The following is a 22,167-nucleotide window of genomic DNA, read 5'->3' as shown; positions in this document are numbered from 1 at the left end:
CAGCACCAAACACAACACTGATGTAGCACACTGATGACAATGAGCAAAACACAGGATCTGCCAGAGGCATGGAGATGAGGGGGGGAGGGGGGGGGAGACGGGCGGGGGAGAAATATATTAACATCTACATATCTTATAAATTAAAGACCCCACCGCACGGCGTTTTAGCGTCTGTATGTAAAGACTAATGTCAGGCACTGCTGTAAGGATGTTGGTATCGTTTTCACTACTAGACAGACGGATTCACGAGAAAGATTAGTTTATATAATATATTGTGTAAATTATGTATTGCTATGTGTTCGATACTTAATTGGCATTTGGAGTGACATCTGGTGGCAACGATGGGAGCTACGAGCTGGTCGGCTACAGAGGAGGCGGTGTCTGGCAGGAAAAGCAGCCGCCACAACTCCAGAGAGTGACAAAGATTGACCAGAATCTGTACAAGTCATAAAATGAAGTCACCCTCCGGATTTTTCTGACTGTATGTGAAGGCTAATCTCAGGAATTACTTTAGCAATTTTGATACTGTTTTCACTAACAGGTGGACTGATTCGCGAGGAAAGTTTGTATTTATCACCACATATTATAAACAAGTCGTCCAGCTGCAGATCTTAAAGCTACCTGTGTGAAACTGGATTGGGTGTTTAGTGAAATATAAATTTATTAGGAAGTCTTTTCAGGAATTTCTTCGAACATGTCTGCGTCCTCTACACCTTCCGCTGACTTGATCCCCCTCATCCCCTGGTCGCTCCTCTCCTCTCCAACACCTGCGCACTGCCGTGCCTTCACCATTGTGTCCCCCCTACCCACCACCTCTACACCCTTCATCTTGTTTCCTGAGGTGGCTTCCATCAGTTCCCCCTCCCACATGATACCCTCTCTCCCTCCATGTATCCCTCCTATCAGCTATGATCCTGACCTCCCCCTCCCTCCCTCTGTCGTTTTCCTGTGCTCCCTCTCTCCTCACCTTCCATCCTGATTTTTTCTCAACCTACCCACTCTTGACACCATTCTCTCTCCCCCTCCACAGTCTTTCCCACTCCTTTCTCGCATCAGCCTTGCTACCCCATTTTTCTGTGCCCCCTCCCTCCATCGGCTCCCCCCTTTCCCCCCCCCCCTCATCTGCCTGGGTCTTCACCCCAACCCCCCATACACATATGCCTTCGACTCCATAGTGCAGTGTTTTCCATGAGTGTTCAGTGTTGTGCGTCCCCTCTTTAAAGTGCTGCGAACAGAAACCAGACTGTGGTCATGTTTTTTTATTGTGTCTGTCTATTTCCTAAGTGTTTCAATCAGCATCACGGTCCTCTTTGTTATTTATGTTTTCGTCATAACTTTTTCGCTATGTACCAATTTTAAACAGTCACCGTTTAACACCTCTTTTTGTTGTTATGTCTCCTCATTGTGTTTTTTAACTTATCTGTAGGCTGCAGAGCGGAGTATTACGCTGCTGCCAGCCTGTCCAGGCGTAGGCTGCATATGTTTTAAAATTTATGTGCTACATAAGCCTATATGAACTAAGTAAAAGGGAAAAGTTGTTAGTATAAACAAGGCTCAAAGTCAGAGAGAGGGGGAAGGAGGAGATGGATAGAGATGGAGAAGGTGCACAGAGAGAGGCTTGAGGAGGAGACTGGGGGAAGGGAGGAGGAGATGGGCAGTGAGAGGGGGATAGCTGTGCCCTGAAGAGAAAACTTTCTATGATTTTACTGTGCGTGAGACCGAGTCACACGTTCAGTTTAGAGCTGTCTCTGAAGGCCTCAAACACAGGATACTCAGATTGGTAGTTTGTGTCGGTTGACAACACCGCTCAGATGAAATGTGTTCTTATTTCAGAAAAAAAACACGTGTCAGTTAGTCATTATCTTCCTCAATCTCAGCGAGCACTGCAAGAGCGAAGTCACTACGAACACTGTAATCTTATGGTTGGAGAGACACGGAAAAGAAGTTATTTATGCAGAATGCGGTGCACTGATTTCTTCGGAATTCGCAACTCAGGAGAGGTTCTGCGGACTGATTTCTTTGAATTTTTCATGAAGGTGTCTCCCACTGTCTGAATTGTCTGCGCACTAGGTCCAGGCCTGCCTGTTCTAGGGAGACCACAGACACTCTTTGTTTCCTTGGACTTCACATACCATGTTTTGATGCTTTTCACAACTGGTGGGTGTCTACGGTATACTGTCTGGACGCCTTTTCTGGACTATTTTTTGGTGACTCTGCCTGTGATACCAGAGGACATATTGGGCTTTCTCCTGGTCTGAGTACATGTTGTTTGCAAATGGTGTCCGATTCCGCTATTCTTAACTTCACAGGGCCCTGTAACAAACAAAGTAACAGTAGGTGTGTACATACGTAACTTGAATATGTCGCATGCAATTCAAGACAAAAAACTGTGTGTTCATGTGTCATATTTTAACGCCTTATGAATATTTGTAAACAGGAAAAGGTTGTTGGGACATCTGACATAAGATGCCACTGATTTGACGATGATTAGATTAGATCAGTACTTGTTTCATAGATCATAAATACGACACTTCCTAATGATGTGGAACGTGTCAGGTTAATAAAAGGTGTCTATACAAGATGTTACATTACACAAAGTATTATATGACAATATTTTTAATTTTTTTTGTGGGGGTTGGGGAAATTATCCACTTACTGCATCCAAAAATTCATCTAATGAGTAGAAGGAGTTGATATTAAGAAATTCTTTTAATTTCCTTTTAAATGCTACATAGCTATCTGTCAGACTTTTGATGCAATTAGGTAAGTGACCAAAGACTTTCATGGCAGCATAATTTACCCCCTTCTGAGCCAAAGTTAGATTTAACATTGAGTAGTAAAGATCATCCTTTCTCCTAGTGTTGTAGCCATGTACACTGCTATTACTTTTGAATTCGTTCGGATTGTTAATAACAAATTTCATAAGTGATATATATATATATATATATATATATATATATATATATATATATATATATATATATAGTGAGGCTACAGTGAAGATCTCTAGCTCTTTAAATAAGTGTCTGCAGGATGATCTTGAATGAGCTCCAGCAATTATTCTGATTACAAGATTTTGTGCAATGAACACACTTTTACCCAATGATGAGTTACCCCAGAATATGATGCCATGCGAAAGCAGAGAATGAAAATAGGCGTGGTAAGCTAATTTACTCAGATGTATATCGCCAAAATTTGCAAAGATCCTAATACCATAAGTAGCTGAAATCAAACGTTTCAGCAGATCCCCGGTGTGTTTTTTCCAGTTCAACCCCTCATCAATGCATACACCTAGAAATTTTGAATATTCTACCTTAGCTACCGATTTCTGATCGAAGTCTATATTTATTAGAATGAGATTTTCACTCTGCAGCGGAGTGTGCGCTGAGATGAAACTTCATGGCAGATTAAAACTGTGCGCCGGACTGAGACTCGAACTCGGGACCTTTGCCTTTCACAGGCAAGTGCTCTACCATCTGAGCTACCCAAGCACGAGTTACTGGCAGAAGTAAAGCTGTGAGGACAAGGCGTGAGTCGTGCTTGGGTAGCTCAGTTGGTAGAGCACTTGCCCGCGGAAGGCAAAGGTCCCGAGTTCGAGTCTCGGCCTGGCACACAGTTGTAATCTGCCAGGAAGTTTCTATATTTATTAATGGTGTCATTCCATTTACTGTGTGGAGCTGTATATACTGTGGTTTGTCAAAGTTTAATGAGAGCCCATTTGCAGAGAACCACTTAATGATTTTCTGAAAAACATCGTTTCCAATTTCACCAGATGCGAGTGATAGCTATACTTGTATCATCGGCAAAAAGTACCAGCTTTGGATGTTCGTAAATATAGAATGGCAAGTCATTAATATATATTAAAAACAGCAGAGGACTCAAGACCAAACCTTGCGGCACCCCATTCTTGATTGTTCCCCAGTTTGAGAAATCACCAGTTTTTTGCATATTATGTGAACTGCTTACTTCATCTTTCTGCACTTTTCCAGTTGGGTATGATTTAAACCATTTGAGCACTGTCCCATTCATACCACAGTACTTGAGCTTATCTAGAAGAATTCCATGATTTACACAATCAAAAGCCTTTGATAGATCACAAAAAATCCCAATGGGTGACATCCGGTTACTCAGAGCATTTAATATTTCATTTGTGAAAGTATGTATAGCATTTTCCGTTGAAAAACCTTTCTGGAAACCAAATTGACATTTTGTTAAAACTTTATTTTTACAAAGGTGTGAAGCTACTCTACAATACATTACTTTTTCAAGAATTTTGGATAAGGCAGTCAGAAGAGAGATTGGGCAGTAGTTGTTGACAACAGACATATCTCCTTTTTTATGCAGTGGTTCAAAATGGCTCTGAGCACTATGGGACTCAACTGCTGGGGTCATTAGTCCCCTAGAACTTAGAACTAGTTAAACCTAACTAACCTAAGGACATCACAAACATCCATGCCCGAGGCAGGATTCGAACCTGCGACCGTAGCGGTCTTGCGGTTCCAGACTGCAGCGCCTTTAACCGCACGGCCACTTCGGCCGGCTTTTATGCAGTGGTTTAACAATGACATACTTCACTGTATCTGGGAAAATACCCTGCTTCAGAGAGCTATTACATATGTGGCTAAGAATCCCACTTATTTCTTGGGAACAAGCTTTTATTATCCTGCTGGAAATGCCATCAATTCCATGTGAGCTTTTATTCTTGAGAGAGTTTATTATCTTCCTAATTTCAGAACGCGAGGTGGGTGGAATTTCAATTGTATCAAATGGTGGGTAAAGCCTCTTCCATTAACTGCCTTGCTTTTTATGATGAACATTTAGATCCTATTTTCTCTACAACATTTAAAAAATGTTTATTCAAAATGTTTTCGACTTCCAGTTTGTTGTTTATCAAGTTTCCATTCGCTTTGATGGTAATGCCTTCATCCTGTACTCTTGGTTGCCCTGTCTCCCTTGTAATAATATTCCAAATTGTTTTGATTTTGTTATCAGAGGTATTAATCTCAAACATGATGCACATGTTTCTGGACTTTTTAATAACTTTTCTTAATGTAGCACAATAGTTTTTATAATATTTGGCTGTTTCTGGGTCATTACTCTTTCTTGTTGTTAGATACAGTTCCCTTTTGTGGTTACAAGATATTTTTATTCCTTTAGTGTGCCAAGGTTTTTTGCATGGTTTCTTATAATTACATTTAACTACTTTCTTGGGGAAACAGTTTTCAAATTATCTTACAAGTGTATCATGAAATAAGTTATATTTTAAATTAGCATCGGGTTCCTTGTACATCTCATCCCAGTCTAACTGCTGAAGATTTTCTCTGAAATTTCTAATTGTTGAGTCATTCATTGAATGCACAACTTTGGAGGGTAGTTTTGAATTACTGAATGGAACTATGTCATATACTGTAACTAGCTGAGCATCATGATGAGAAAGCCCATTCTCAACACGACAAGAATTTATGTTTTTAAACCTATTTTGGTCTATAAAAGTGTAAAAGTGTTATCTATTAATGTGCTGCTGTCCTTTACTACCAGAGTAGGAAAATTACTGACAGATGTCAAACTGAAAGAACCGAGCAAGACTTTCAGGTCATTCTTCCTATTACAGTCTTTCGGTGAATCAACATTGAAGTCCCCACAAATAATAATTTGCTTTCCCCTATCTGACAGATAGCACAACAAGGCATCCAAGTTTTCCAGGAATAAATGAAAGTTCCCTGAAGGGGACCTATATACTGTTACAATTATAAAAGAGCCCTCCTTCAGTTTAAGTTGACAGGCACATGCTTCTATATGTTGCTCTAGACAAAACTTTTTTGTATCTAAGCTTTCTACACAGTGATAACTTTTGACATATATGGCAACTCCTCCTCTCACCTTACTCTCTCTACTCATATGTGCAGCTAGTTTATAACCACTGATATTTACCTTTTCCATATCAGACACAATGTGATGCTCAGACAGGCATAGTATATCTATTACATTATCAGATTCAATGTCATCTAAACAAACCAGGAGCTTCCAGAATGAGATTTTCACTCCGCAGCAGAGTGTGCGCTGATATGATACCAGGTGCTCATCTACTTTATTCATTAATCTCGGAACATTTTGGTGAAAAATGGTAACATTATTTTTTACTTTACTTTTGTGAGAATCTACTTTTTTCTTTAATCCACCAATGTTTTGGTTAAATATGGTAACATTATTATTTACTTTCCTGTTGTGAGAATTTTGTGAGTTTTGGACCTCTTTAGCACCTGCCTGCTAGAACTTCTCATTGGACACTGATATTAGTCTAAAAAAGAGGTACATCCATGAGTACTAGTGTTCCCCCTTATGGATTTCGCTAACAACTCTGCCAGTTTACCCTTCCCTTTCCTATTGAGGTGTAGGCCACGCCTTCTCAAATCCCATCAATAGCCTCGACAGGAACCAATCCAATGTCTGACATGATGAACATATGCACCCCTATGCTAGTATGACAACATATGAATAAACAAAAGTAATATCTATTGGGCCTTCTACATCAGTATATATATATATATATATATATATATATATATATATATATATATATATATAAAATCAGGTATTTATGATATAAGGTGAAACCAGAAGAGAGAAATAACTTGGTAAGTTCGAAAATATATAAAAACTTCTATGTATTGCTTGATATATATTTACAAACAAGTTCCTCTTAAAATTTTGGTTACGAGAACTTTTTAAGATGTACTCTGTGCAGCTGTTTAACAAAGGCACTGGTACATGACTAGAATAGCAGTAGTCTCGAAAGTAGTCTCTGATAAATTTTCCGCTTGTGTTTCCTCCCGTTCAACAAGCAGACATACTCGATGAGTACAGCATTAATGGCGCTCCACACAGTCACTCGACTAAATATTTAGGCGTAACGTTTCAAAAAAGTATAAAATGGAGTGAACATGTGCGATCCATTGTTGAATACTGTTCGAGTGTTAGGGATCAGCAACAGGTCAGATTAAAGGAAGACATAAAAAGCAATTTAGAAGCGGGCTGCCGTATTTGTTATCGGTCTCATGTCTTCCTAGGATGGTGTGTTGTTCTCTGTTGAATACAGGAGTGAGCAACATGTGCTCTTCCTGAGAACAGAGTTCAGATATAGATTTATTATACATCTAATATGAAATAGTAAAAATAATACATAACTTTGCTCCTGAAGTAGCAGCGTCAGTTGTTCAAAATGGTTCAAATGGCTCTGAGCACTATGGGACTTAACATCTGAGGTCATCAGTCCCCTAGAAGTTAGAGCTACTTAAACCTAACTAACCTAAGGACATCACACACATCCATGCCCAAGGCAGGATTCGAACCTGCGACCGTAGCGGTCGCGCGGTTCCGGACTGAAGCGCCTAGAACCGGCCGGTCACCGCGGCCGGCAAGAGGGGATGTTTGCATCTCATTGGCAGCGGCGTATCGGTTCGTGGTAGCGCTCTCGTGACGCGTTGTGGCTGTGAGAAACGCTGTGGCGTTACGGGGACACTATGTCCTATGCTGCCAATGTTAAATTATCCAATTTTGTCACCCACTATCTTGGAAACTTTTTAAGACACCAACTTACAATTTTTCATAATTATTGAATGCACCTTTCTAGACACACTGAACTAGAATTATTACTAAAATTGTATTGTGGGACATGTTATCTTTTTTTCAAACACCCAATTTTTTGACAGAATTTTGTAAATAAATGAACATAAAAACAAAACAACTCAGGCTATTTTCATTATTCTACACTCCTGGAAATGGAAAAAAGAACACATTGACACCGGTGTGTCAGACCCACCATACTTTCTCCGGACACTGCGAGAGGGCTGTACAAGCAATGATCACACGCACGGCACAGCGGACACACCAGGAACCGCGGTGTTGGCCGTCGAATGGCGCTAGCTGCGCAGCATTTGTGCACCGCCGCCGTCAGTGTCAGCCAGTTTGCCGTGGCATACGGAGCTCCATCGCAGTCTTTAACACTGGTAGCATGCCGCGACAGCGTGGACGTGAACCGTATGTGCAGTTGACGGACTTTGCGCGAGGGCGTATAGTGGGCATGCGGGAGGCCGGGTGGACGTACCGCCGAATTGCTCAACACGTGGGGTGTGAGGTCTCCACAGTACATCGATGTTGTCGCCAGTGGTCGGCGGAAGGTGCACGTGCCCGTCGACCTGGGACCGGACCGCAGCGACGCACAGATGCACGCCAAGACCGTAGGATCCTACGCAGTGCCGTAGGGGACCGCACCGCCACTTCCCAGCAAATTAGGGACACTGTTGCTCCTGGGGTATCGGCGAGGACCATTCGCAACCGTCTCCATGAAGCTGGGCTACGGTCCCGCACACCGTTAGGCCGTCTTCCGCTCACGCCCCAACATCGTGCAGCCCGCCTCCAGTGGTGTCGCGACAGGCGTGAATGGAGGGACGAATGGAGACGTGTCGTCTTCAGCGATGAGAGTCGCTTCTGCCTTGGTGCCAATGATGGTCGTATGCGTGTTTGGCGCCGTGCAGGTGAGCGCCACAATCAGGACTGCATACGACCGAGGCACACAGGGCCAACACCCGGCATCATGGTGTGGGGAGCGATCTCCTACACTGGCCGTACACCACTGGTGATCGTCGAGGGGACACTGAATAGTGCACGGTACATCCAAACCGTCATCGAACCCATCGTTCTACCATTCCTAGACCGGCAAGGGAACTTGCTGTTCCAACAGGACAATGCACGTCCGCATGTATCCCGTGCCACCCAACGTGCTCTAGAAGGTGTAAGTCAATTACCCTGGCCAGCAAGATCTTCGGATCTGTCCCCCATTGAGCATGTTTGGGACTGGATGAAGCGTCGTCTCACGCGGTCTGCACGTCCAGCACGAACGCTGGTCCAACTGAGGCGCCAGGTGGAAATGGCATGGCAAGCCGTTCCACAGGACTACATCCAGCATCTCTACGATCGTCTCCATGGGAGAATAGCAGCCTGCATTGCTGCGAAAGGTGGATATACCCTGTACTAGTGCCGACATTTTGCATGCTCTGTTGCCTGTGTCTATGTGCCTGTGGTTCTGTCAGTGTGATCATGTGATGTATCTGACGCCAGGAATGTGTCAATAAAGTTTCCCCTTCCTGGGACAATGAATTCACGGTGTTCTTATTTCAATTTCCAGGAGTGTAGTTCCATATGTCTTGAATCTCACACTTAACACGCTGTGAACATTTCATGTCCTTACCATCAGTACCTTTTTAGAAAACGGGTCATTTATTGCAAAAAATGTAGTTCATAGATACCGAGGTTTAAACCTTTTTTATTACAAATTCTTATACAGACCTACATTTCTGCGTCTTTATGCACTAGAATTGGCCTTCAGTGTCACAACAGCCCAGTGATTGCCTCCTCCTTTTCTTCCTTGCTTCTTTTGTTATTTGCTGAGCAGCTAACTCTGCTTCACGTACACGAAGCTCATCTAGTTCCCACAGTTCTTTAGCTGTGTTCTGTCCAAATCTTATCCCTGACTTCTCCATAACCCTAAGTCTTTCATTGTTACCACCATTAAAAATTATTACAGTATCAGACACTGCTAACTTTAGAGTCATAAGGCCAACAAATGCATTTTTAGGGCAACGGCACCACACAACATTATTCAAGGATTCATTCACATTCTGGGTTTTCCCATGTAAACACTTCTTTAGTAGCTCAGGCTTTGCCAAATCTCTTTAAATAGGTTTGATTGCCTCAATTACTGCCAAAGGAAGACAATATTTATGTGTAAATTCATGCAAGGTGCCAGAAAATTCAAGTTGCCTATATTTACACGAAGTGTTTGGTGGAGGTGGACACAAAGCATGACACGGCTTTCCATCGGTTGATATTCGATGAAAGAAAGAGCTCCACACAGCTCCTTTCATATTCTCTAAAATGTCACAGTTATGTCTAATGGCCTTCCCATAATATTCCTGTAATTAATCAATTACTTTGTCCGTTAGTCTTCAAGATTTTATAGTCTTGCCATCAGACAGTTTTGTGTTACCCAGCTTGGTTTTTTAGGGCTGATTTGTTTATTCGTAATACCAACTTTTGAGATGTAGCAGTAGGCACAAAACAATGCAGTTCACCCTTCTAGACTGTGTAGTTCCCAAATATGACTGCTCAACTGTGGAAGTATATGCGTACCCGCGAAATTTGAAGATCACACGTCAACATTCAAAATATTATTTGAAGGTCTCACAATTATCTGATTTTAATGTATTATATACCAAAATGTTCAGGAAAAGTCCAAAGTACATTATGAAGAAGAAAATAGAAAATGTCGAATTTCAACTAATTTCATGTACAATGTCCCCTTAACTGGAGGAGCGCTAATTTGAAAGTTCGGCCGACCAGATAGTGACCGATACTGCAACCGGTAGGTTCGAAAAACAACAAGTATTGCAGAGATGCTTAGGGAACTCAAACGGGATTCATTTTCGAAGAGCACTATAGAGAAAAATTTAGTGACTAGGTATTGGCGGCTGACTGGAGAATGGTTTTACTGCCGCCAATGTATGTTTCGCGTAAGGATCATGAAGGCAAGATTAGAAAGATTAGGGCTGATGCGGATGCACATCGACAGTCGTATTTCCACCGCTCAATTTTCTAATGCAATACGAAGGGATAGTAGTGATACAGGGTACCCTCCACCACCCATCATACGGAGGCTTGCGGAGTATGTATGCAGGATGCAGACAGAAATCCTCGAAGTTGTAACCTTCAACAATCCTCACACAGTTGTGAAGTACGCAATATTATATAACTGTTCTGCCAACAAATTTAACATCCAAAAGATGCAATGCACTAAGAGAAATTTGCCTCGGAAAAGATACATCACCAATGCGATGGCACGTTGAGCTTACTACTCTAACACGCATAAAATTCGAGTTAATTATGGTACTACATTTCCTCACCTTCGTTACCCCTCGCGTGCCGTCGTTGTAGACCTTTGCTTTTTGATGTATCATGTCCTTGAGGCTCTTGTACATCGCCATTGTTTGAAAGCATTACGACCGTAAAGATATTATCGTTTCCACATAAAAGGTGCTAATGAGTACTGAATAGGACTTCATAGAAAAGAATGTACAGATCCGTCATTGTATGTACGTATACTCAAGCGACACGACGAGATAAAAGCTATCGGTCATTCTGCTCTCAATGAGTATACAATCCTGTTATAGCTCTCTGAACTACGAAACTAAAGTATTCTCTCTAAATGTATTCTACAAATTATTGCAGGTACATTTAGCAGAAAAGTGATAATTATTATTCAATAAAAAAGAAAGTACATAGAGCCCAGAACACACTCCTTCGATCGCTTCGCAAGAGAGAACTGAAGTGATTACAAGAAAAGGAACTATTCGCGTCCAACTTTTGTCTACGAAAAACCTGAAAGATATTTAAAAATTATCCTTGACTTCTCTAGTGCACACAGTCCGTGGGTCACAACCAATATTAATTCTCTAACACATGACATTATATTAAATTTCCATTACGTGGTTCTCATACAGAGTAATTATTTCATCATAAGATTAAAACAATAATTATAATACGTCTTTTACGAGATATGTTTCGCTGCCCCGTGAGTTCTGGAAATGATGATTCGAAAACACCTCACTTCCAGGATACAGTTCAAGTTAAATATATAGCAATGGGGCACAGTCTTTTGACGTAGTTACAAATTTTTTCTTTGAACTGCACCTTGCTTCACAGATTAGCAGAAATAGCTTCTAGTGAAGTAGATCTGAGCATTTACGTCTTCATTTAGGACGTCTGGAATTATTTTAGCTGCGATCCGGCCAAATATTAATTTTTCTCGCCCATTCGGGCTCAGAATCAGGGAAAACGGACCATAAAACTCCAGTCTGAACCTTCAGACTCCCTTATTATCCATAATTTCGATTACAAATTGTTTTAACGATTGACACAGTTACATAAAATGTCAAATAATACAGACTAATTTCTCAGTTCGTTAAAAGCAAGGAATGACTTTAGTACTCAGTTTGTTAAACAACATACGTTATTTCTTGACTAGATTTTCGTGTTATATTAACACATTCCATAGGATTTCAGTGTTCGTGTCTATTATTTTTAGTAAATTCAGTACTCAGTCCTTGTGCTATGTTTGATACTTTTACTATCTAAGCGCCCGCTGCTTCGCTTGCGTAAATTATATAGCCAGAAGAGATTTTTTTTTTTTTGTTTAATCGAATTTCTATGATGTTTACAAATTGCAATACCTTCTAAGCTCTTCACCAAATTGCCGGCCGGAGTAGCCGTGCGGTTCTAGGCGCTACAGTCTGGAGCCGAGCGACCGCTGCGGTCGCAGGTTCGAATCCTGCCTCGGGCATGGATGCGTGTGATGTCCTTAGATTAGTTAGGATTAATTAGTTCTAATTTGTAGGCGACTGATGACCTCAGAAGTTAAGTCGCATAGTGCTCAGAGCCATTTGAACCATCTTCACCTAATTAAGGTCATATAACCATGCTCTTTTCCGAATGTACGTCTGAGTAAAAAGTGATTCTGGTAGCTGTAGTCCTAAGTTTTTGTTAATCGTGTCTTCTGTGTTGCTATGGAGATATTTCCATAGAAACTTTCATCTTCAAACAAATATTTCTCTATATCTAACAGAGAAGTAAAATACCTGTTTTCATAAATTTAGCTTTAAAAAATTTTTACGTAACGAAATATTTTCTTAAAAATTTTCATTCCCTACTGCACTGTATTTCCAGAAACAATGAATCGCGTATTTTTGTATTTCTAACCGAGAAGTCAAATGCCAGTTGTCATAGATGTAGCCTTGAAAATTCCTTAGTAGTTCATTAGTAATTATTTATTTTCGGAAAAACTTTCACCCGCTATTTTACCCCCTTGGTGGTTGGATATCCAAAAATGCTGAAACGCGTATTTTTTATTTTATAACTGGGAAACCAAATACCAGTCTCCGTACTTCAGCTTCAAAATTCCCTTAATAGCGACATACTTTCAAAAAACCTTTCCATCCTCAATGTCATCCCCTTAGGAATTGAATTTCGGACGATCCCTTCTTGAACGACGCCTACAGTATAAGATACACATCTTCTCCAAATTTCAAGTTTCTCTCCTTAGTGGTTTGAGCTGGGCGATGATCAGTCAGTCAGTCATGACATTGCCTTTTGTTTACAGGGTGTTCCATTGATCGTGACCGGGCCAAATATCTCACGAAATAAGCGTCAAACGAAAAAACTACAAAGAACGAAACTTGTCTAGCTTTAAGGGGGAGACCAGATTGCGCTATGGTTGGCCGCTACATGGCGCTGCCATAGGTCAAACGGATATCAACTGCGTTTTTTAAAATAGGAACCCACATTTTTATTATGTATTCGTGTAGTAGGTAAAGAAATATGAATGTTTTAGTTGGACCACTTTTTTCGCTTTGTGCAAGATGGCGCTGTAATAGTCACATACATATGGTTCATATGGTTCACAATTTTAGACGAACAGCTGGTAACAGGTAGGTTTCTTAAATTAAAATACAGAACTTAGGTATGTTTGAACATTTTGTTTCGGTTGTTCCAATGTGATACATGTAAAAAATGGCTCTGAGCACTATGGGACTCAACTGCTGTGGTCATCAGTCCCCTAGAACTTAGAACTACTTAAACCTAACTAACCTAAGGACATCACACACATCCATGCCCGAGGCAGGATTCGAACCTGCGACCGTAGCGGTCGCACGGTTCAGGACTGCGCGCCTAGAACCGCTCGGCCACTCCAGCCGTACCTTTGTGAACTTATCATTTCTGAGAACGCATGCTGTTACAGCGTGATGACCTGTAAATACCACATTGATTCAATAAATGCTCAAAATGATGTCCGTCAACCTCAATGCCTTTGGCAATACGTGTAGCGACATTCCTCTCATCAGCGAATAGTTCGCCTTCCGTAACGTTCGCACATGCATTGACAATGCGCTGACGCATGTCGTCAGGCGTTGTCGGTGGTTCACGATGGCAAATATCCTTCAACTTTCCCCACAGAAAGAAATCCGGGGACGTCAGATCCGGTGAACGTGCGGGATATGATATGATGCTTCGACGACCAATCCACCTGTCATGAAATATGCTATTCAATACCGCTTCAACCGCACGCGAGCTATGTGCCGGACATCCATCATGTTGGAAGTACATCGCCATTCTGTCGTGCAGTGAAAAATCTTGTAGTAACATCGGTAGAACATTACGTAGGAAATCAGCGTACATTGCACTATTTAGATTGTCATCTGTAAAATGGGGGCCAATTATCCTTCCTTCCATAATGCCGCACAATACATTAACCCGCCAAGGTCGCTGATGTTCCACTTGTCGCAGCCATCGTGAATTTTCCGTTGCCCAGTAGTGTATATTATGCCGGTTTACGTTACCGCTGTTGGTGAATGACGCTTCGTCGCTAAATAGAGCGCGTGCAAAAAATCTGCCATCGTCCCGTAATTTCTCTTGTGCCTAGTGGCAGAACTGTACATGGCGTTCAAAGTCGTCGCCATGCAATTCCTGGTGCATAGAAATATGGTACGGGTGCAATCGATGTTGATGTAGCATTCCCAATACCGACGTTTTTGAGATTCCCGATTCTCGTGCAATTTCTCTGCTACAGATGTGCGGATTAGCCGCGACAGCAGCTAAAACACCTACTTTGGCATCATCATCTGTTGCAGGTCGTGGTTGACGTTTCACATGTGGCTGAACACTTCCTAGCCGGCCGGTGTGGCCGAGCGGTTCTAGGTGTTTCAGTCTGGAACCGCGCGGCCGCTACGGTCGCAGGTTCGAATCCTGCCTCGGGCATGGATGTGTGTGATGTCCTTAGGTTAGTTAGGTTTAAGTAGTTCTAAGTTCTAGGGGACTGATGACCTTGGAACTTAAGTCCCATAGTGCTCAGAGTCATTTGAACCATTTTTTAAACACTTCCTGTTTCCTTAAATAACGTAACTATCCGGCCAACGGTCCGGACACTTGGATGATATCGTCCAGGATACCGAGCAGCATACATAGCACACGCCCGTTGGGCATTTTGATCACAACAGCCATACATCAACACGATATCGACCTTTACCACAATTGGTAAACGGTACATTTTACTCGGGTAATGTATCACGAAGCAAATACCGTCCGCACTGGCGGAATGTTACGTGATACCACATACTTATACGTTTGTGACTATTACAGCGCCATCTATCACAAAGCGAAAAAAGTGGTCCAACTAAAACATTCATATTTCCTTACGTACTACACGAATATGTAATAAAACAACGGGTTCCTATTTTAAAAAAACGCAGTTGATATCCGTTTGACCTATGGCAGCGCCATGTAGCGGCCAACCATAGCGCCATCTGGTTTCCCCCTTCAAGCTAGACGAGTTTCGTTCTTTGTAGTTTTTTTCGTTTGATGCTTATTTAGTGAGATATTTGGCGCGGTCACTATCAGTGGACCACCCTGTATAGAGGTCATTGACGTCTCTCAGTTTATATTTTAATTCTATTATACTATGGAATCTTGGTTTTATTTTTATTAATGCGGATATAGTCTTTGTAGAAGAAATATTTTTATAACAATTTTGAGTTGTGACGCCAAAATTGTTGTCATGTGATGAGCGTCGTGGTTAGGTGGATCGCCGTAACGTCGGAGAGGCAAGACGGCCGTCGGGTCGCCGCAGTCGTTTGTGCAGAGCCGGGTCTATCGTCGGTTGCATTGCTTGGCTGATCTTGCCAGTGAGTGCTCGTCAGGGTTGGTTGGTTGCAACGGTTGCCCCGCAGAATCAGTTCTGTACAGTACATAGCCTGTTTCACCGTACACAGCAAAAAACAATAGTAGTAAAGTAATTTTCACCGATCTTTCATTTTGCAACAGTTTTGATTGTTTGTTTTTATGTGCCTGCTTTTATTTACTCTACCCATACAAGATAACGGGGATTTCACTTCGCTTTATTAATGTTAGTATGCACATTAAAAGCTAATGTTTTTTCGTCTCTATTATGACATCAACCGTCTTTTGTTCATTGCGCGGTATTAAGCCTTTTACTTACTAGTGTTTGTACATTTCGTGATCACCAGAACTGGCACTCGTCAAAGCATCGTTAGATGGTTGGTTTTAATTATAGTTTCCAGTTAGTTCAGAATTGCACTGGTTACGCAAGTACATTTGAAAAATGACAATTGGCTGTAGCCACAGAGAGTATTATCGACGCCGTTAGAAGTGGTCTTCGATGTCCAGCATTTCATTCGTGTGACTTACATGGTGATCTCAGAAGTGCTTTGCTTCACTTGAAGAGTGAACATTTGCTACTGGGATTTGCCCTACACGTCACCATTCGATACCACAGAAGTTAAATACCTCCTCACTATATTTTTTTGTTCCTGTTCACTGTGTCACTGTACATACATCACTTGTGTTCATCACTCACATGAGCGTCCACAATTGTTTCACGTACGTTAACATGAATACTTCACCCACACTCTTGTCCACACCGCGACACATTTTCACTACCTTTGTATACACTTCGCATCCACCTATTTGGGCTCTGTACAGTTTATGTCCCAAACGAATCGCAGTTATTCTTTTGTAAACCCTCGTCGCCAGTTTTGTAATGGCCTCGTCGCTACTGCTGTGGAGGCCGAGTTGCCACAGTTGTTTCAGTAGGCCGAGTTGATGAGTTCCTGAAACGGCTTCTGATGCGTACACCGCAAAGACAATTTCTCCTGACACCATTACACAGCTATACATGGTTTACTTATCTTTGTGACTCGTTGAATAATGAAGTCTGCAACACTGCATATACACTCCTGGAAATGGAAAAAAGAACACATTGACACCGGTGTGTCAGACCCACCATACTTGCTCCGGACACTGCGAGAGGGCTGTACAAGCAATGATCACACACACGGCACAGCGGACACACCAGGAACCGCGGTGTTGGCCGTCGAATGGCGCTAGCTGCGCAGCATTTGTGCACCGCCGCCGTCAGTGTCAGCCAGTTTGCCGTGCCATACGGAGCTCCATCGCAGTCTTTAACACTGGTAGCATGCCGCGACAGCGTGGACGTGAACCGTATGTGCAGTTGACGGACTTTGAGCGAGGGCGTATAGTGGGCATGCGGGAGGCCGGGTGGACGTACCGCCGAATTGCTCAACACGTGGGGCGTGAGGTCTCCACAGTACATCGATGTTGTCGCCAGTGGTCGGCGGAAGGTGCACGTGCCCGTCGACCTGGGACCGGACCGCAGCGACGCACGGATGCACGCCAAGACCGTAGGATCCTACGCAGTGCCGTAGGGGACCGCACCGCCACTTCCCAGCAAATTAGGGACACTGTTGCTCCTGGGGTATCGGCGAGGACCATTCGCAACCGTCTCCATGAAGCTGGGCTACGGTCGCGCACACCGTTAGGCCGTCTTCCGCTCACGCCCCAACATCGTGCAGCCCGCCTCCAGTGGTGTCGCGACAGGCGTGAATGGAGGGACGAATGGAGACGTGTCGTCTTCAGCGATGAGAGTCGCTTCTGCCTTGGTGCCAATGATGGTCGTATGCGTGTTTGGCGCCGTGCAGGTGAGCGCCACAATCAGGACTGCATACGACCGAGGCACACAGGGCCAACACCCGGCATCATGGTGTGGGGAGCGATCTCCTACACTGGCCGTACACCACTGGTGATCGTCGAGGGGACACTGAATAGTGCACGGTACATCCAAACCGTCATCGAACCCATCGTTCTACCGTTCCTAGACCGGCAAGCGAACTTGCTGTTCCAACAGGACAATGCACGTCCGCATGTATCCCGTGCCACCCAACGTGCTCTAGAAGGTGTAAGTCAACTACCCTGGCCAGCAAGATCTCCGGATCTGTCCCCCATTGAGCATGTTTGGGACTGGATGAAGCGTCGTCTCACGCGGTCTGCACGTCCAGCACGAACGCTGGTCCAACTGAGGCGCCAGGTGGAAATGGCATGGCAAGCCGTTCCACAGGACTACCTCCAGCATCTCTACGATCGTCTCCATGGGAGAATAGCAGCCTGCATTGCTGCGAAAGGTGGATATACACTGTACTAGTGCCGACATTGTGCATGCTCTGTTGCCTGTGTCTATGTGCCTGTGGTTCTGTCAGTGTGATCATGTGATGTATCTGACCCCAGGAATGTGTCAATAAAGTTTCCCCTTCCTGGGACAATGAATTCACGGTGTTCTTATTTCAATTTCCAGGAGTGTAACATAGCACAAGAAAGGCCCTCAGTGGCTGATTGCAAGTAATCGTAGGTAGAGTTCACAGTACATACATAGCAAATGCAATTACAACAACTGCTGTTCACATCCAAGAGTCCACTAAACGACGTTCCCTGTCTAAGTCAGCCCTGGACGATGATCTGTAACCAAGTGGGCGAGAACTGCTCTTCTATCTTCTGAGTAGGCTTTTTGTCCGTTGTCGTCCGGTCATTGGCGGATTGTACTCTGACGGAAGTTGACAGAGACGAAGTCGATATCTTCATCCTCAGCGCCGCCCGTGGCAGTGGTGGAACTCGCGTAAGTGGCGAGTCCCTATAGCACTAGACCAGCTCGCGTCTTTGCACCTGCAGTGCTTTTGCACTGGCTGTATCTTGTTTGGACGACAAAGTACATTCATTTTTATTTGCAATAACTTTAAAACTTTCATAAACATTGTGCAGTTATTAATTTAAAGTTATTATTTACATTAATGATTTACCATCTTATCACTTCCGTATGTGATCAAGGGTCTTATACATAAAGATTTGTCTTCATGTTACCTTTTCTTTTAATTTTAAATTTCTTGCTTTAAATGCTTATGTACAAATATGTTTGCACCACATTATACACTAGTAGCACATCCTTGTTTGTTCCCATAAAATACCAAAAGGCTTTACTACCACAGGCTTCATGAACGTAAATCAGTACCAAACAAATCACACACAAAAACACACTACAAGCACTCCTGCTCTTCTCAGTAAGTGTCTTTGAACGCTTTGGTTCACCAAAGACCACCGTAGCCCATCTGGTTACGTATGTATGAACTTGCATTTACGTAAGAATAAAAAATCTAAAAAATAATAACTTACTAGCTTCGTTTAAAATTTTCTGTCTCTTACTTAAATATGCAGCTAATCTACAGTTTTATTTTCAACTTAGTTTATTTAATTATTATGCTATCGGAATTGCTTCCTTCATTTGTCCAGCCTCACTAAGCCATATGTTTGACAACGCTGAACTGTTTGCACTAATGCCGATGTCTAACTATACAGTTCGTCGAACTCTGGGTTTTCTCCTGGTCAGCTAATAAATTTACGCCACGTTATCGGTGACTATCATCATGCTCACATGTTTACAGTCGCATTTCATTTACATACGCAGGAACAATACTGAAACTAGTGTTCTATTTTCACACCCATTCACAGTTCATCTTGATTATAGTGCGTAATTTTAATACACTTAGATAATGGTACACAAGAAAAATAATTAGAATCTACGTGACCACACTATTAACCTAGTTGTTTACAAGTTAAATTAGTTGGTGTGATTCATTTAATAATTACTCTCTAGAACTCCGCATCTTTGAGCCTTAAATCATAAGTTCGCAGCTCATGGTCTAGTAGCTATCGTTGCTGCCTCTGGATCACGGGCTCCCAGGTTCGATTCCCGGCATGTTTGAGGATTTTCTCTGGTCAGGGACTGGGTATTTGTGTTGTCCTCATCATTTCATCATCATCATCGTCGTCGTCGTCATTCGCGACAGCGGCTAGACTGGAGTGTGTAAAAATTGGACTGTGTAAAAACTGGGAGTTTGTACCGGCACTGATGACAGCGCAGTTGAGCGTCCAACAAACCAAATGTCTTAAATCGAAACACTGAAGAACATTCTTGTTACACGTGGTAAGTGGTACACATTCGTATCATACCCGTGGTCTCCGGGTAGTGTCCTTGCTAAGTCATTAAAACGTCTTCGCCCCTGGATTCGCGACCCGCCATCGCTTAAATTTTTATTAAATATACGCATTGGCAGCCGAAGCCTTCCGGCATAAGAATTCACCCTCATTCTGCCAACGGCCTTGTCAAAGAGGACGGAGGAGCGGACAGAGGTTCAGGGCACTCACTTGTCCTTGGGGTGTGAAACTTCTCCTAAAGGCGGAAGAATCAGCAAAGATCAAAGGCGTGTGGATGCAGAAGGCAATGCAAACCACTGCATTAAAGACACATAACGTGTATCCACAGGCATGTGGCCTGTAATTGAAAAAGTGTTACGATGATCGCTCCGATGGAAAAAGATTCCGGAGTAGTCCCCCATTCGGAACTAATGGAGGGGACTGCAAAGGGGGAGGTGACCATGATGCAAAGATTGAATAATCAACGAAAGGATAACGTTCTACGAATCGTAGCGCGGAATAAAGAATCTTGAATGTGGTAGAGAATCGCCTAAGAAAATGGTATAGGCAAGCGTATTCAAATACAGAGATATGTAAAGAGACAGAATACGATGCTGCGGCCGGCAACGCCTATATAAGACAAGTGTCTGGCGCAGTTGTTACAGCGGTTACTGCTGCTACAATGGCAGGTTATCACGGTTTAAGTGAGTTTAAACTGTTGTTATAATCGGCGCACGAGCGATGGGACGCCGCACCTCCAAGTTAGTGATGAAGTGGGGATTTTCCCGTACGACCATTTCACTAGTGCACCAAAACTGAATCCGGTAAAACATCAATTCTTCGACATCGCTGCGGCCGGAGAAAGATCCTGCAAGAACGAGACCAACGACGATTCAAGAGTATCGTTCAACGTGACAGTAGTGCAACCCTTCCGCAAATTCCTGCCGATTTCAATGCTGGGCTATCAACAACCATTCAGCGTAACATCATCCATACGGCCTACTCGTGTACCGTTCATGACTGCGCGACACAAAGCTTTACGCCTCGCCTGGGCCCATCAACACCGACATTGGTCTGTTGATGACAGGAAACATGTTACCTGGTCGGACTGATCAAGCTGGTGGAGAGTCTGTAATGGTGTGGGGTGTGTGCAGTTGGATTGATATGGGACGCCGAAACGGCTGGATACGACTGTGACAGATGACACGTACGTAAACAGCATGTTCAAATGTTCAGATGTGTGTGAAATCTTACGGGACTTAACTGCTAAGGTCATCAGTCCCTAAGCTTACACACTACGTAACCTAAATTATCCTAAGGACAAACACACACACCCATGCCGGCCGCGGTGGTCTAGCGGTTCTAGGCGCGCAGTCCGGAACCGCGCGACTGCTACGGTCGCAGGTTCGAATCCTGCCTCGGGCATGGATGTGTGTGATGTCCTTAGGTTAATTAGGTTTAAGTAGTTCTAAGATCTAGGGGACTGATGACCTCAGATGTTAAGTCCCATAGTGCTCAGAGCCATTTGAACCATTTGAACACACACCCATGCCCGAGGGAGGACTCGAACCTCCGCCGGGACTAGCCGCACAGTCCATGACTGCAGCGCCTCAGACCGCCCGGCTAATCCCGCACGGCAAACAGCATGTCTGTTCACCTACATCCGTTCATGTTCACTGTGCATTCCGACGGACTTGGGCAATTCCAGCAGGACAGTGCGACACCCCACATGTCCAGAATTGCTTCAGAGTGGCTTCTGAGTTGAAACACTTCCGCTGGCCACCAAACTCCCCAGACATGAACGTTACTGAGAATATCTGGGATGCCTTGCAACGTGCTGTTCAGAAGAGATCTCGATCCTCTCGTACTCTTACGGATTTATGGACAGCCCGCAGGGTTAATGCTGTCAATTCTCTCCAGCAGTACTTCAGGCATTAGTCGAGTCCATGCCACATCGTGTTGCGGTACTTCTGCGTGCTCGTGGCGGCCCTTCGTGATATTAGGCAGGCGTACCAGTTTCTTGGCCGCAGCTCGGCGGGGTCAGGGATTTTTCCTGCATCGAGATGACTGGGTGTTGCTGTGTCTTCTTCATCATCATCATTCATCCCCCTTACGGTCGGAGGAAGGCAATGGCAAACCACCTCCGCTAGGACCTTGCCTAATACGGCGGTGTGGGTCTCCTGCATCGTCCCCTTACGCTCCTACGAGTATGGGACCTCATCTTCA

General features: G+C 43.5%; 1 non-coding gene across 1 annotated transcript; it reads left to right on the top strand.

Annotated features, from left to right (window-relative positions):
* The first annotated feature begins 3,537 nt into the window (after positions 1 to 3,537).
* Positions 3,538 to 3,612, top strand: Trnap-cgg (transfer RNA proline (anticodon CGG)). The gene has a single exon. It is a non-coding gene; the product is annotated as a tRNA-Pro (tRNA).
* The last annotated feature ends 18,555 nt before the right edge of the window (positions 3,613 to 22,167 follow it).

Source organism: Schistocerca nitens, chromosome 4, assembly GCF_023898315.1.
Source record: "Schistocerca nitens isolate TAMUIC-IGC-003100 chromosome 4, iqSchNite1.1, whole genome shotgun sequence".
NCBI classification, from domain to species: Eukaryota; Metazoa; Arthropoda; class Insecta; order Orthoptera; family Acrididae; genus Schistocerca; species Schistocerca nitens.
The sequence above is the reverse complement of the archived record's forward strand: the minus strand, read 5'-3'. Positions and strand labels throughout refer to the sequence as shown.